At 42.7% G+C, this 16,398-nt stretch overlaps 1 non-coding gene across 1 annotated transcript; it reads right to left on the minus strand.

Moving 5' to 3' along the window:
* Positions 1-11,948: 11,948 nt before the first annotated feature.
* On the minus strand, positions 11,949-12,055 carry LOC131019216 (small nucleolar RNA R71). The gene has a single exon (XR_009100137.1). It is a non-coding gene; the product is annotated as a small nucleolar RNA R71 (small nucleolar RNA).
* Positions 12,056-16,398: the final 4,343 nt, after the last annotated feature.

Raw genomic sequence — 16,398 nt, forward strand, 5'->3', positions numbered from 1 at the left:
TTATTAATTCATCATACAACGATTAATTCCTAACATGCTCCTATGAATTTAACAGCTGCACTTAGGTGTTAGGAAATACTTACTTGAGAATTGGATGCACAGATGATTGATGATCGCGTCGAATGATTCAGACTCCAGCTCTGATCTTCTCGACTGTATCCCGCTCAATTCCCAACGTTGGATGGACAACGAGCTATGAGAACTCCCAAGACAGAAAGGCCAATCACGTTCCTGCGCCTCCCTCTGCTCTCAAAACCCTAATATTTTATCAGTGTGTTTTCCTGAGAGCTGACAGCTGTATTAATAATACAGAAAAGAGGGAGGAGGCGCCACATTAGTGAGAGGGCCGAAAATTACTGTCTTCTAGGGCTTGGAGACATTGGGCCAGCCCAGGGACCAGATACAAGGAATAAAGATGGGCCTCAAATAAATTAATTTATCCATGGTCAGCCCAGACCATAATTAATTTATAAATATCAGTTCATTCCACTAGAGAACCGATACTGACTTACCCCTTTATTGCCGGTGATGAGTCGGGGCTTGTATTTAGACTTATTAAATCTCCGTATTTAAAATATCCGACATCCATTAATTAATTAGAGCTCTGACTGCTTAAATTAATTAATCTCTTAATAATTCCTTAAGCAGTACCACTCAATCTTTATTATTACGCCTGAACTTAATCAACCTGCAGGGTTTAGCGTAATAAACCTTATTGAGCTCCTTAAGGGGATGTCATTATCCTATACCGGATACGGGTACTAATACAGATAATCAAATATCATATATTAACCGCTATCACCCAAGATACAGAGTACTCGAGTTAGTATTTAACTCTCGCCCATAGTAAGTCAAAGTGATATACGAATTAACATATATATCTGAATACTTATTAGTATTAAGATTTATGAGTCACCGAGATCTTGATTCTTCACTTAAGTCAGATAGAAGAATACATCTCAACTGTTGGTCCTATCAATACGTAATGACGTACCAGTATAGACAAGTAGCCAAGACAAACTACTTCCATCTATACTGCAGCCTAAACCAATAACTTGTCCTAGAGTTATTTCGGCTGTGATCATATTATATCTCTTAAGGTTATTCCAATTATATGGTCTTCTGTGATCTACAACACACCATATAATCTACTTATACAGAGATAAAGAACATACATATGCAATCATGAACACAATCAGATAGGAGATAAGAATAGTGAATAACAGGAATCATTGTATACAAGCATAAAGTTCTTGCTTTCAGTATACAAATCCAACACTCCCCTCTCCATTTTCGTCCCTCCACATCTCCCCCACTCCCAAGACTCTTCTCCCACCATTATCACACTCCATAGAAGCCCTTGAAGCCCCAAGAGGAGTATCAAAGCAAGGGAGAGCATGGGAAAACTAGGGCGTAAAGTTAGAGTGAAGGTTGTGCATCGAGGGTGAGTTTTCTTTTGTCTTCTCAACTGAAAATACTTTAAGACCACGGATTTTTACACATATGTGTGCTATATTGTGTGAGGATATGTTTTATGGTCTTGGATGTTTATTTTGGTAGAGTTTATTGGGTGAAAAATCGTGCATGAGGTAAAGCTGCGAATCTGCCATAAGCACACTGCTCCGGCAGTATTTTGCAAGGCGATTTCAGCCGTCCAAACGGTGCCCAAAAATTCCCAAATTAATTATGTATCATATTGTATATGTTTTCTACACTATGGTATATTTTCAGAATTTTTAGACCTCTTATGATTTATTTATGAATTGTTAAACATCACTGCCCGTCTGGAATGCATTTCTGGTAAACAATCTTTGGGAGGCCATAAGTCACGTTTCAATCGGTAAAACCCTTTGAAACATTAATATGATACTCTAGACTCCCTTATCTTTCGTTTGAAACTGGCCTCACTATTTTTGGATGAGGGAAATGCCCGGTATAATTCTTTGAAGTCTAGTTCTTATTCTGTGTATCCTCCAGTAGGTTTTACAAACCTACGACTTTGAGGTGGCACAGGCCAACCTAAATCTTTGATTCTCAAGCCCATTTTTATATTGAATATCCATTGACATGTTGGGAACTTATTTGTTCATTTGTAGAATTTTTGGTAAAGCCTAAAGTGGTTTTTCTGAATTAAACTTTGAATCTGCCGAACTTGAACTCTTTTTGTGCACTGAACTTTGGATGTTAATATCTCCTAAACCATGAATCTTCTTGGGGTAAATTCAACTGGAGAGTGTCACACTCTATCCCTAGTTTTCAGATTGACCCTTGGAGTTCCCAGTGGCATTTTGTAATGGGAGATATGAATTTTTAAAGAAGGCCCATTGACTTGGTTCTAATCTGGAAATCTGAAGTTTCCAGATTTTTGCTTGTTAAGTACCCATCTTTGAGTGGGCATATCTTGCTCGTTTGAACTCTGTTTCATTCGATTCAAATTGGAGAATGATCCTTGAAATGTCTAGTTTCCAGAATATCCTTTGGAGCCGCATTTAGAGATCCGAGGCAGAATTGGTGTCTGTTGCAAAACAGCCCCTTAAGAGCTCAAGTTGTTGAATTATTTTCTAAGTTTGAAAGTTGGTTTTAAAGGATGTTTCATGAAATATTATGTATATGTGCATGACGAGTTTGGGATATGTTTTGTGCAAAGTTTTCATGAAAATGAGTGAGTTAACCTAGATAAGGCATCAAGATAAGCTAACGTATGTAAAATGCATAATCCCTAGTTCGATTTTGCGTTGTAAGTCCGGGAATAGGTTGACCTAGAGATCCCAAGTAGACAACGGTTTTTGTTATCCATGATATGTGCTAAGAGTTAAGAACTCGTCTTGTAGGAACTGGTTCACAGGACGGTACCACCGCTTAAGATCACCTCTCTTCCGCACTGAGGATCAGGTGGGCATTACTTTCACTATACGTATATAGAGATCCCCTGCGTGGCGTAGGCCTCTTATACAGATAAATGCATGAGATGATTTAACTGTTAATTTCAGTTTTATATGTCTATCAAACGAGTTTAATTCTACCTTTGAACAAGTTATTTCGTTACAAAATCTTTGAATTAAAGTTATTTCAAGTATTGTCTTGCCATAAAATGTTTCAGTTTTAGTATGATATCTATCTGCTTTGGCTTTGCCAATGATGTAATCGAATTCGGGTCTTGAGCAGTTGATAGCTATCCTGCCTTGACTAGTGTACACCCATGACCGTGAGTCATCTAGCGGGTTGGCCGGTCAAGTGTTCGTGAGAGGTGGCCACCTCTCCGACACACAGTTCCAGATATGATAGAATACAAGAGAACTTAGTCTGCAGACGAACTTTAAGAACCAAAAATGAATTTAGTAAGCTTGGGCCCATTTCACGAAAACTCCCTTGTTGTACTGTTTATAAATGGCATGACAATTTACAGTTTCACGATGCATGTTTATACGTTTATTTAGGCATACGTGCCCACTGAGTGCTTTTTGTACTTAGCCCTGCATATATTTCTAAATGTGCAGGTTGAGCAGTGGCTGATGGAGATGAAGTGAAGAGCGGAGCTTTTGTCATAAGTCAAATGAACTCTTGGATACATGTCTTCATACATGTAATCAGATTATGTTATTCCGCTGCGTACTCTTAGGTTTTATGTTCTTTCAGTTAAGCCGGTTTTATCTGAACCTACAAGTATGTCGAGTCTTGTGACTAAACATCAGGTGTATTATAAATTTTCCCTTCTTTAAACAAATTTTAGTTCGATCCTCTATTATTTGTTCATTCCCTTTCTATCGCCGTCGATAACTGTGTCCTTAGTTACGCTTTCCTGGCTTAATTATCCTCAATTAAGTCCGGTCGTGACAGAAACTCCCTTTCTATCGCCGTCAATAACTGTGTCCCATCGTCGCGGTTTCCCGGCTTAGTTATCCTTAATTAAGTCGAGTAGGGTCCGTGACATTGATTGCGCCTGAGCTCGCCAAAACACATAATTGGAACGGTCGAGCTTGATGATTTGAGGAAAATGAGGCAGAGAAGCAGCGGAAGAATGATTTTCCATGAGTGAGAGATGGAGCAGAGAACAGATCTAAAAAAATTTGTAGAGATATAATAGATCTAAAAACTGGCGCTCGATACCATGTTAGATGTAATTGAAGCAGAGATATAGAGGTAGTAAAGCAGGAGATGAAGAAGGGAAGAAAGCAAAGTAATAGAGAGAGAATGAGAGTTGAAACTGATTTTCATTAATTGAGTAAACTGACTACAAACGACATGATTTATAGCTAAGTATACTAACAAACTTGGAAGCTTCTAGCTAATTAACAAACTATTTGCTGACTCAGCAGCAGAGCTAACTCAAAGATACAAAAGAGATTAATTTAAATCTAATAAACAGGAGCATCTGCATTAGATTTCTTACTTACACTTTCGAAGAACTACTCTTGATTACTAAGCCACAATACATACAGAACTAGGCTGGCTTTATATATAACTTGAGTCTACTCAGTTAATATCAAAAGTCTTCTTAAATACTCGGAACAAAAGACCAAAAAATGAAAAGAAAAACATGAATTTCTTGGAATTTATTTTAATGAGCTAGATGTGATGTGAATTATGTGTATTCTATTTATGTTTAATTATTTTGATCATACCATTTCTTGATAATTTATTAATGAGTGTAATTAGTGAGTAATTTTCCTGTCAATTGAATGAATTGTTTTCTCCAAAATTATTCTGAATTGGAAAAAGCATGATGTCTCTCTCAAACCCTAACCCTAACCCTACTTTCGCCGTTTGATCTCGTCGACTGCCGCCATGTCCGATCAGCTGCTTCCGACGTCGACAGACCGGAGTGGTGTCAACCTTCCTCCGGTTTCGAGTAACTTTCATCGACCTTCTGTCCGTGGTGATAACAACGCTCCTTCCGCTTCTTCTAAGGGTTTAAACCCTATGACGTCTGATAGTTCTAGCGGCGCCGCGCGTACTCTAATGAATAACCGTACGCCGGCCCTTGCTCCTTCCGGGGAGAAAACTGCTGCGGGTCCTTCCGGTGAGAAAGCTGCTACCGACCGTGGTCCTGCTACTAGGACTGGAATTTCTTACGTGAATGTTACTGCTCCCGTTCGCGCCAAAAAATCGGATCTCCCGGCACACAAATTTAAGTCTCTGCACCCCTTCCTGGCTGAGGGGAAAGGGGTTCTCAAAGTCCCTAAGGATATTCAAAATTTTCAAGCAAACAAGTTTAGGTTTGCGTTGATAGGGCGTTTTATGATGAACAAGGGTGAAAAGCCACGAACCACAAGAGAGTTGAAGATTGAATTGCAATCATGCTGGGGAATTAAATTCGAGTGGAATCTAATGCCGATGGGCACGGGCTACTTTACGCTGAAATTTAATTCTAGTGAGGACAAGGCCATTGAGAAGTCGCAGCTGATATGGGAGCTCTCATCCGTATCTTTACGTCTCCGGGAGTGGGTAAGGTTCTTCAATCCTTACAAGGAATCTTCTTCTCTGGCACAAGTCTGGGTTTGCATTTATTATTTGCCTGTTGGCTGGGGCAGCCTCTAAAGATTGATGGGAACTCGATTGATGATGATGTTGCTCATTATGCTCGAATCTTGGTAGAGATTGATCTTGCGCAGCCGCTTGCGGAAAGCATGGTGATTGATGGCGGTGACTATGCTTTTACTATTGATCTTAGTTATGAATATCTCCATCTTTTTTGCACTAAATGTAAGATCCTAGGACATTCAGTGGATCGATGTCGCAAGGGGAAGAAGATGGGGAAACAGCCGGTGGAGGTGCCTGCACCAAAAGAGCCCGAATGGCATGTTGTCCGACGAAGTGATAATTCTCACTCTGATCATGAGAAGCACTTGATGTCACAGAAGGGATTATTACTGAAGTGGTTTCGGATAATGAGTCGGATTAGGAGAAAACTTTCTCGGGGCCAGATTTGCTGGAGATCGCTTGCAAGGAAAATCAGAAGAGCGAGAATAAATTCAAAGCTTTGGACCTATTAGATGTGGATGAAGACATTGATAGGGTTGACAATAACAAGGTCAGTTCTGGGGAAAAGGGTACTCGGGAGCCTGACACTCCGATTGTTCGAACTGGATTTGGTGGGAATGCTTCATCAGAGCTGCGGATTGACTCTGCCAAGGGCACTGGGTCTGGCACGAGGAAGACATCAGAGTTGACAGGTAGATCGGGATCTGGGGAGAAGAGGACTACAGAGCGGACTGTCAGAACTGACTCTGGCTATATGATGTCTGTTAGATCTGGAACTGGAGAATTGCCAGAGCTGACGGTTAGATCTGACTCTGGCGTTTTTGAGGCACCAGAGCTGAATATCAGAACTGTTTCTTCAGAGGAGGCATCAGAGCTGAATGTCAGCTCTGGCTTTGGCGCGCGGCCAGAGCTGAATGTTAGCTCTGGCTCTGACGGGGTTGATGCACCTGAGCTGGATGTTGGTTCTGGCTCGGTTGAGGATCCAGAGCAGAACGTTGGAACTGGCTCGATCGAGGAGCCGCCAGAGCTGAATAGCATTGGCTCTGGCATGAATCCGGGGCCGAAGGACAAGAAAATTCTTGCGCTCGAAAATGATATTAAAATTCAGCGTTTTAAGGAGATTATTTCGGAGGGCACATGAACAGCGCTGCAAAAAAGGAGAGAGAGACCCTCCAAACAGGATTAGTCTGCTCGGAACCATAACCGTGCTTTGCTTCAACAGGAGAAAAATATAAAGATCAGGCTTCATAAGTCGGTGGAGGCTGGACACACGCCGAGAGACTATGTGGTGGATTATAGTAATACGAAAGCTCTGCGTATTATGGATAACGTCTCTAATAAACGTTGGAGTGATGAAGTGGAACTGGGGGATGCCCAGACCACGCGACGCTAATTTTTGTCATGAATATTCTTGTTTGGAATATTCGTGGGTTATCGGATGATTCTAAACAGTTGTTGAAAGAGCATTGCTGCTCTTATTCTCCTCTGGTGCTGGGTCTTATCGAGCCGAAGTCGAGACTTCATAAAGTTCGTCAAAGTTTTTGGAGATCTATCAACATGGTTCCTCGGCATCAAAACTGTAGACTTCCTCGCCGATCTAACATTTGGTTTCTTGCTCATCCTGATGTGGCTACTCAGATTGTTTTCTCTTCCGATCAAGTGGTTATTGTGGATTGTATGTGGTCTTCTCGGAATTTTAGAGTGGCGGTGGTGCATGGTGCTAATGATCATGCCACTCGAAGGGAGATGTGGGCTGATTTGCTCAATTATACTGATGGTAGTACGGTCTTTATTGGTGATTTTAATGCTGTTAAATGAGCTAATGAAAGATTGAGATCGGTAGTGCCTAATCGAAGTTCTTGCCGTGAGTTTTGCATTTTTATTGAGACTTCGGATTTTATTGAATGCCCCACTTCTGGAGTTCGTTTCACTTGGTCGGGGTGAAGGCTTCTTCCGAGACATGCGGAGTCTATCCTGGATAGAGCGTTGTTTTTGAATGGGTTTGCTAGTATGTGGTCGGCCATTGTCACTCATGCTCTGCCCCATCTGTCGTCGGATCATTCTCCGCTTGTGCTGCAGTGTAGTTCAGATATTCCTCGGGGAGGACGGGCTTTTAAGTTCCTGAACATGTGGGTCACCCATCCGAATTTTAGTGACGTGGTTGCTTCTTCTTGGTCAAAGGCTGTGGAGACCAGCTGTCCGATTTTTACTGTTATGGCTAAGCTCAGACGGTTACGTATGGATCTTAGAACTTGGAACAAAACGGGGTTTGGTAATGTGGATACTTAGATTGCGGATGGTCAATGGCGGCTTAGTGATTTGCATAATCAAATTTCACAGATGGGATATTCTGATGCTCTGTTTGATGAGGAAGTCTCGGTGCAGACGTCGCTTGGGACTTTGCTCAACAGGAAATGTAGTCTCTTACAGCAGAAGAGTAGGGTGAACTAGCTTAATGATGGTGACCAAAATTTTACCTTTTTTCATCGCTTGATCAAGTTCAGGAGGCGATCTTAGCGGATTGAACACTTAAAGATTGGCGGTTCCATGGTTTATGATCAGAATGTCATTCAGGACCACATTATTAATTTCTTTTCTGGACTTTTTAGGGAAGATAGCCCGCACACTGTGGATAGAGGTATGCTTGAAGCCATTATTGATGATTGCGTTACTGAGGAGCAGAATGGTATTCTCACTAGTATTCCAACTGATGAGGAAATTGCGGCGTCTATTTTTGAGATGGATGCTAATAGTGCGCCTGGTCCAGATGGTTTTCTGGTTGTTTTTTTCAAAATCGTTGGAGTATTATTAAAGCTGATGTGGTTGTTGCCATTCGGGCTTTCTTTCTCAATAGTTATTTGCCGGCTGGTTGTAATGCGAGCACGTTGATTCTCATCCCTAAGAAGGACACGGTGGATACTGTGGGTGATCTCCGGCCTATCATTCTTTCCAACTTCTTTTTTAAAATTATTTCAAAGATTTTGGCTACGCGTCTTGGAGGGGTTGCTTCCCGTTGTGTCTCTAAGAATCAGTTTGGGTTCATCAGTGGTAGATCCATTCATGATTGTATGGTTATGGGGTCGGAGGGATTTAGTTGTATGAATAGAACGGGGAGACGTTCTAATATGGCGTGTAAGATTGACATCTGTAAAGCTTTTGACATGATGAGTTGGGATTTTATCTTGCAAGTGCTTAGGGTGAATGGTTATCATGAGAGATTCATTCGGTGGATTTCGGTAATTTTTAATTCGGCTCGTATCTCCATTCTTTACAATGGTCAGCTTAGCGGTTACTTTGCCTGTTCCCGTGGTGTGAGGCAGGGGGATCCTCTTTCTCCTATTCTTTTTGGTATTACTGAGGATGTGCTTAGTCACCTTTTCTTGAATTGTCTGCAGTCGAGACATCTTGTTCCCATGGATTTTAGCCGCTCGACGCATTTTCCTACTCATCTGCTTTATGTCGATGATATTATGCTCTTCTGCAAAGCCTCTGTTAAGAATGCTCGTAAAATCAAGGAGATTTTGGATTTGTATGGTGAGCTTTCGGGGCAGATCTGCAGCCTGGATAAGTCTCGCATTTTCTTTGCTAACAGAGTTTCGCCGGCTCTGAAAAATGATATTCTGCGCAGTTTGGGGTTTGCTATGGGTGGGCTTCCGGTTACTTACCTCGGCGTTCCCCTTTTTGTTGGTAGAATTAAAGCTTCTTATTTTGCTGCTATTCATGATCGGATTATTCAGAAGTTTGCTCGCTGGAAGGGGATTCAGCTTTTGATGGCTGGTCGCATTTACTTGGTTCGCTATGTTATTCAGAGTTTGGTCACTCACTCATGATGATTTACAGATGGCCGAAATCCCTGATTTATAGCCTGGATCGTTGTTGTCGTAATTTTATTTGGACCGGCTGCATTGATACGAAGCCATCATGTTCTGTCAGTTGGTCGCGTGTGTGCAGCTCACGTGTGGAGGGAGGTTTAGGAGTGCATTCCTTTTCTGCTATGAATAACAATTTTTTGATGAAGTTGGCTCGGTGCCTGGTACAGGGCACATATTTTATGGCTGAAATCTTGAGCACACGGTATCTCAACTCCTTTGGTTATGCTAAACATAATCTTGGGTCGTCTCCGATGTGGACGAGTGTTCGTGATCATGTGAATCAGTTGGTTGATGATTCCTATTCGTATATTGGTTCTGGAGCTAATACGCTGTTCTGGTGTGATGACTGGCTTGGGTATAGATTGACGGACAAGCTGCAGGTGCCTCATGACAAACATGGTTTTCGTACCTCAATTCCACATGTTTTGTTGTCATTTCCCTTCATGTTTTGCTTGTGAATGCTTGTTTGTGCCCGAATATTTAGTATTTATGAAGTTTTGATTGCTTGGTATAGTTTTTGAGTATTTTCAGGGCAAATCAAGAGTTGATTGGAGAATTGTGAGAGCATAGGATTGAAGTACGTCTCGAGAGGAATCCATGAGCGTGAACGGCGCCCGAATCGGAGCTCGGACGAGGGAGAACGGGGCCGACAAAGTCAGCCGCGCACAGAGGCCGCGGCCGCGGGCACGCGTCGTGGGGAAGGTATCGCCCGCGGTCACCACCCGCGGCCGCGGGGTGGGACCGCGGGCTAAGTGCTCAATTCCAGGGATGTCCCGCGGTCACCACCCGCGGCCGCGGGGCGGGACCGCGGGTCCCCCCACGGTCACCACCCGCGGCCGCGGGGCGGGACCGCGGGTTACCTGAGTTTCGCCCACGTTTGAGCACCACGGGCGCGGGCCGTGACCGCGGGAAAAGAGCGGAGTCGCGTTTTCCAGCCCAAAAACCCCATTTTCCCCCTTTTTCTCTCATTATTCTTCTTCTTCTCCATCACTCATCTTCCCCAACACTCCACACACTAAACCCTAGCCTCCAATCAACACACCCATCCACCATTGAAGACCATTGAAGAGAAGAGAAGGAAGAAGAAGCTCATAAATAGGATTTGTCATTTCTTACTCTCTCTTTCATTATGTACACCTTTAACTTTGATTTATTGTGTTTGAACATGTTAGGCTAAATTTCTCTTTGATTTGGGGATTAGGCTAGATGATTATTGTAATGGATTGATTATTTATGCTCAATATAAATCTTGTTTGTTCATTTGCACATTATCTTTTCAAACCCTTGATTTATTTCTTGTATGGATTGTTGGCCACATTCTATGCATTTCTAATTTGCACATTGAATCGGGAGAGGATAATTGCAATAGATAAGGTGTTTGAAACATATCAATTCGATAACCGGGAGGTTGAGAGTTGGGTGAGAGTATGTCGATCCTTGTGTGCTTTTGGGAGTTATAGGTTAGAAGTTGACCGGGGACGGCAACTATGACCCGTAATCTACCGCTCTAGTCGTCCGGGAGGGGGCTAGAACTAGTTGGGAGATCACTCTAGATAATTAGGATTGTCAAGATTAATATTGAGCTATAATTGAAGTCTTTTACTTAATCATCGATGCCTAGTCCCTAAATCGCCTTAATCATCTTATTTATCCACTTTGCTTATTTGATTTTTATTTGTCTTTGCACTTGTTAAGTATTTAGTTAGATAATCAAACCAATCACTCAATCGTTTAGTCTAAATAGTCGAGTAAAATGAATTAGGATAATCACTAGATTGAACTACTAATCCTTGTGGGATACGACCTTGCTTCCATATATTACAACTACCCGTATACTTGCGGCGTGGTGAAAATAAAAGCGAACAAGTTTTTGGCGCCGTTGCCGGGGATTAGTTTAGTTTCTTTGCTTGTGATATTTTGCTTCATTGTGCTTAACTACTTTAGACATTTTACTTGCTTTAATTTTTGTTTTCTATTTTAAGATTGCGTTTTGACTTCTTGTTCTTGTTGGTTGATAGGTAGTGTATGAACACAAGATCTAAGGGTGCACCTCTTATACCTATAAACCTTGAGGTTGAAGCTTTTTGTCGACACAACAAAGCAAGAACAAGAAGAGATAGAGAATTGGAGGAAGCTATGGCGGAAAATCACGACTTAATCCGTCAACTTCAAATGCAATTAGAAGCCATGCAAGGGAAAATCAATGAGCAAGAAGCTCTAAGAAACACACCTCCACCACCACCTATTAGCAATATGTTCCAACCCATTGTCCAACAAGGAGGAGTGAATGCCCCGAGAATCAACGCCACAAATTTTGAGCTCAAGCCGGCACTCATAAATATGGTACAACAAAACCAATTCGCCGGTCTTTCCCAAGATGACCCGAATGGACATCTTGGAAACTTCTTGGAGATATGCGGCACCATCAAGATGAATGGAGTCCCGGAGGATGCCATTCGACTTCGACTCTTCCCCTTTTCGCTAAGGGGCATGGCCAAGACATGGTACCAATCTTTAGAGGGTGGTTCTATCACTACATGGGAGAACATGGCTCAAAAGTTTCTCAACAAGTTCTACCCTCCGGGTAGAACCATGAAGATGAAGAAAGACATAGTCCAATTTCACCAATTTGATGGAGAATCCTTCTACGAAGCTTGGGAGAGATTCAAAGAGATGCTAAGGAAGTGCCCTAACCATGGTTTAGATCAAAACACAATCATTTGTGTATTCTACACCGGGTGTAGTGGTGAGATGCAAAGAGACATGAATGCATCGGCCAATGGAGCATTGTTGGAGAAAAGCCACGCGGAGGCCGCTCACATCATAGAGAACTTGGCCACCAATTGCCATCAATTCCCAACGGAGAGGAGCATCTTGAAGAAGGTGGCGGCTACAACAAGCTCGGATCCGATAGCTCTTTTGACGGCTCAATTGACCGCCATGAATAGCAAGATTGATGCTATATCAATGTCAAGGGTAGAGCCCGTGGTTGAAGAACAAACTAGCTTCGAGGATGTGAACTACATCAACAACAACAACAACCGAGGCTATGCGAACTTCCGGCCCCAACAACAAGGTGGCTACCAAGGGCAAGGGCAATACACTCAAGGATTCCAACCTAACCGCCACCCCAACCTCTCCTATAGCAATCCAAACAATTTCTTGCAACCACCGCCCGGATTTGCGGTGAGCCATGGCATGATCAAGGAAGAGAAGAAGCTCAACCTTGAAGAAATATTGATGAAGTTCATGACCACGACTCAAGCTCACATGACAAGAACGGATGAGAAGTTAGAGGCTCAAGCCAAGCAATTGAAAATGCTTGAAATACAAGTGGGACAAATTGCCGAGTCTATAAACAATCAACACCAACAAGGGCAATTCCCAAGCAACACAATCGTGAATCCCAAGGAGCATTGCAAGGCCATTGCTCTAAGGAGTGGGACAACATATGAAGAGCCCAAGATGCCCGACGAAGAAGATAGAAGTGGTGTTGTGGTTGAAGTTGGAGATGGCAACCCTTCAAAGGAACAAGGAGATAGAGGAAAGAAGAAGGAGGTGTACGTGGCTCCACCACCTTATTGCCCACCAATCCCTTTTCCTCAAAGACATCAAAAGAAGAATGTGGAGAATGAATTCTCCAAGTTTCTTGAGATTTTTCGAAAGGTGCACATCAACATTCCACTTATTGAAGCTTTGAAACAAATGCCCTCCTATGCAAAGTTCCTAAAGGAGGTCATATCAAACAAGAGGAAGATGGGAGAGAATGAGACGGTCAATCTAACCGAAGAATGTAGTGCCGTTCTCCAAAGAAAAATCCCCACCAAAATCAAGGACCCCGGGAGCTTCACAATCCCTTGTGATATTGGGAATGATCGTTTTGGGAAAGCTTTGTGTGATTTGGGAGCAAGTATAAATTTGATGCCGCTCTCAATCTTCAACAAGCTAGAGATTGGCACCATCAAGCCAACCACAATTGCCCTTCAAATGGCGGATCGTTCCGTTTCTTATCCAAAGGGGATAGTAGAAGATGTCCTCGTGAAAGTCAACAATTTCATCTTCCCGGTGGACTTTGTTGTTTTGGACATGGTGGAAGACAAAGATGTACCTTTAATTCTTGGGCGCCCCTTCTTGGCAACGGGGAGAGCCCTCATTGATGTTGCTAAGGGCGAACTCACCCTTAGAGTGAATGACGAGAGCTTCACATTTTCAATCCACAAAGCTCTCAAGTACAAGGAGGAAGAAGAAAAGAGGGTTGGTGAATGCAAGATGATGCAAGTGATAGAGTCTTGCATCAACATGGAGGAGTACCACATCTACAACAATCCAATGGACACTTGCCTCCTAAACCCTCTATTCTCTTTTGTTGATAATGATGAGTTTAATGCTTCTAACTTATTTATTGAGGCTAATGAAATGAACTTTGTGCAGAAAATTTCACAAGGAGAGGCATGTTTCTTGGACTTGAGAAATGGAGAGCCGAAAGATGAAGGAGTGGAGAAGAAGACTCCAAGCTTGGAGTTAAAACCTCTCCCCGAACACTTGAAATACGCCTTCCTTGGTGAGGATGAGGCGTATCCGGTAATTGTATCATCCTACCTTTCTCCTCATGAGCTTGATCAATTGCTAAATGTTTTGAGGAAGTATAGGTCCGCTATAGGATGGTCAATTTCCGATTTAAAAGGGATTAGCCCATCCATTTGCATGCATAGGATTTTGATGGAAGATGATTTTAAACCTAGGAGGCAAGGCCAAAGACGGTTGAACCCTATTATGCAAGAAGTAGTAAGAAAAGAAGTTCTCAAATTACTAGATGCGGGAATTATTTTTGCTATTTCGGATAGTGAGTGGGTTAGTCCCACTCAAGTTGTTGCTAAAAAGGGGGGGATAACCGTCATAAAAGATGAGCATAATGAGCTAATTGCAACTAGGTTAGTAAATGGATGGAGGATGTGTATTGACTATAGGATGTTGAACACAGCTACTCGAAAAGATCACTTTCCTCTTCCTTTTATTGACCAAATGCTTGATAGGTTGGCGGGGTATGAATTTTATTGTTTTCTTGATGGGTACTCCGGGTATAATCAAATCATGATTGCCCCGGAGGACCAAGAAAAGACCGCTTTCACTTGTCCTTATGGCATTTTTGCTTATAGACGCATTCCATTTGGTCTTTGCAATGCCCCCGCTACTTTTCAACGATGCATGATGGCCATTTTCCATGATTTAATTGAAAATGTAATGGAAGTTTTTATGGATGACTTTTCTATCTTTGGCAATTCTTTTGATCATTGTCTCCATAATCTATCTATTGTGTTGCAAAGGTGTGAGGAAACTAACCTTGTATTGAATTGGGAAAAATGTCATTTTATGGTTAGGGATGGAATTGTGCTTGGACACAAGGTCTCCAAAGCCGGATTGGAGGTGGATCGAGCAAAGATAGTGGCCATTGAGAAGCTTCCACCACCATCCAATGAGAAAGCCGTGAGAAGTTTCCTTGGACATGCCGGGTTTTATCGAAGATTCATCCAAAATTTCTCAAAGATCACCAAACCCTTATGTCACCTTCTTGAAAAAGATGCAAAGTTCAACTTTGATGAAGATTGTTTGGTGGCCTTTGAGAAACTCAAAAAGGCTTTAGTGAGTGCTCCCATCTTGATCACACCGGATTGGTCACAACCGTTTGAGCTCATGTGTGACGCAAGCGACATCGCCGTCGGGGCCGTGTTGGGGCAAAAGAAAGACAAGCTATTTAGAGTCATCTACTACGCTAGTAGGACTCTAGATAAGGCTCAATCAAACTACACCGTCACTGAAAAGGAACTTTTGGCGGTTGTGTATGCCTTCGACAAATTCCGCTCCTACCTCATTGGCACAAAATCTATTGTTCACACCGACCATGCGGCCATCCGTTATTTATTTGAGAAGAAAGATGCCAAGCCGAGGTTAATAAGGTGGATCCTCCTCCTTCAAGAGTTTAATATTGAAATCCGAGATAGGAGAGGATGTGAAAATGTTGTGGCGGATCACCTTTCAAGACTTGAGAATCCCGTGGAAGGGGAAAATGCCGATGTGCCCATCAATGAGAATTTTCCCGATGAGCAAATCTTGCAAGTCAAGACCCACACCCCATGGTATGCGGACTACGTCAACTATCTTGCATCCGGCATTCATCCACCACCCGAGTTGAATCGTTACCAAAGAAAAAAATTCTTTCATGATGTGAAATTCTTCTTATGGGATGAGCCGTTCTTGTATCGACGATGTGCCGACACCATCATCCGGCGGTGTGTACCCGAAGAGGAATGGGGAGCTATTATGAGGGAGTGTCATTCTTCCCCTAGTGGAGGGCACTTTGGCACCAACCGAACCGCTTTTAAGGTGCTTCAAAGTGGCTTCTATTGGCCAACTATTTTCAAGGATTGCCACTCATTTATTTTGAGTTGTGATCAATGCCAAAGAATGGGAGGAATATCAAAGAAGCACGAGATGCCCCTTAACAATGTGATTGAAGTTGAGCTCTTTGACGTATGGGGCATAGACTTTATGGGCCCATTCCCAATGTCTTTCGGCTTCCAATACATTTTGTTGGCCGTGGAGTATGTTTCAAGATGGGTGGAAGCAATTCCTACTCAAACCAATGACTCCAAAGTGGTGATCAAGTTCCTTCAAAAGAATATTTTGACAAGGCATGGAATTCCAAGGGCCTTGATAAGCGATGGAGGATCCCACTTTTGCAACAAGTGGATGGAAGGACTTCTCAAAAAGTACGGGGTGAAGCATAGAGTGACAACGGCTTATCATCCCCAAGCCAATGGTCAAACCGAGTTGGCAAACCGGGAGATTAAACAAGTGCTTGAGAAGACGGTGAATGGGAGCCGGAAGGATTGGTCTCTCTTGCTTGATGACGCACTTTGGGCATATCGAACGGCGTACAAGACACCGCTTGGCATGTCACCATACCAACTTGTATACGGGAAGTCATGTCATCTCCCCGTAGAGTTAGAGCACAGGGCATATTGGGCGGTCAAGAAGCTCAATTTTG

The sequence above is a fragment of the Salvia miltiorrhiza genome, chromosome 3, assembly GCF_028751815.1.
Source record: "Salvia miltiorrhiza cultivar Shanhuang (shh) chromosome 3, IMPLAD_Smil_shh, whole genome shotgun sequence".
In the NCBI taxonomy this organism is placed as follows: Eukaryota; Viridiplantae; Streptophyta; class Magnoliopsida; order Lamiales; family Lamiaceae; genus Salvia; species Salvia miltiorrhiza.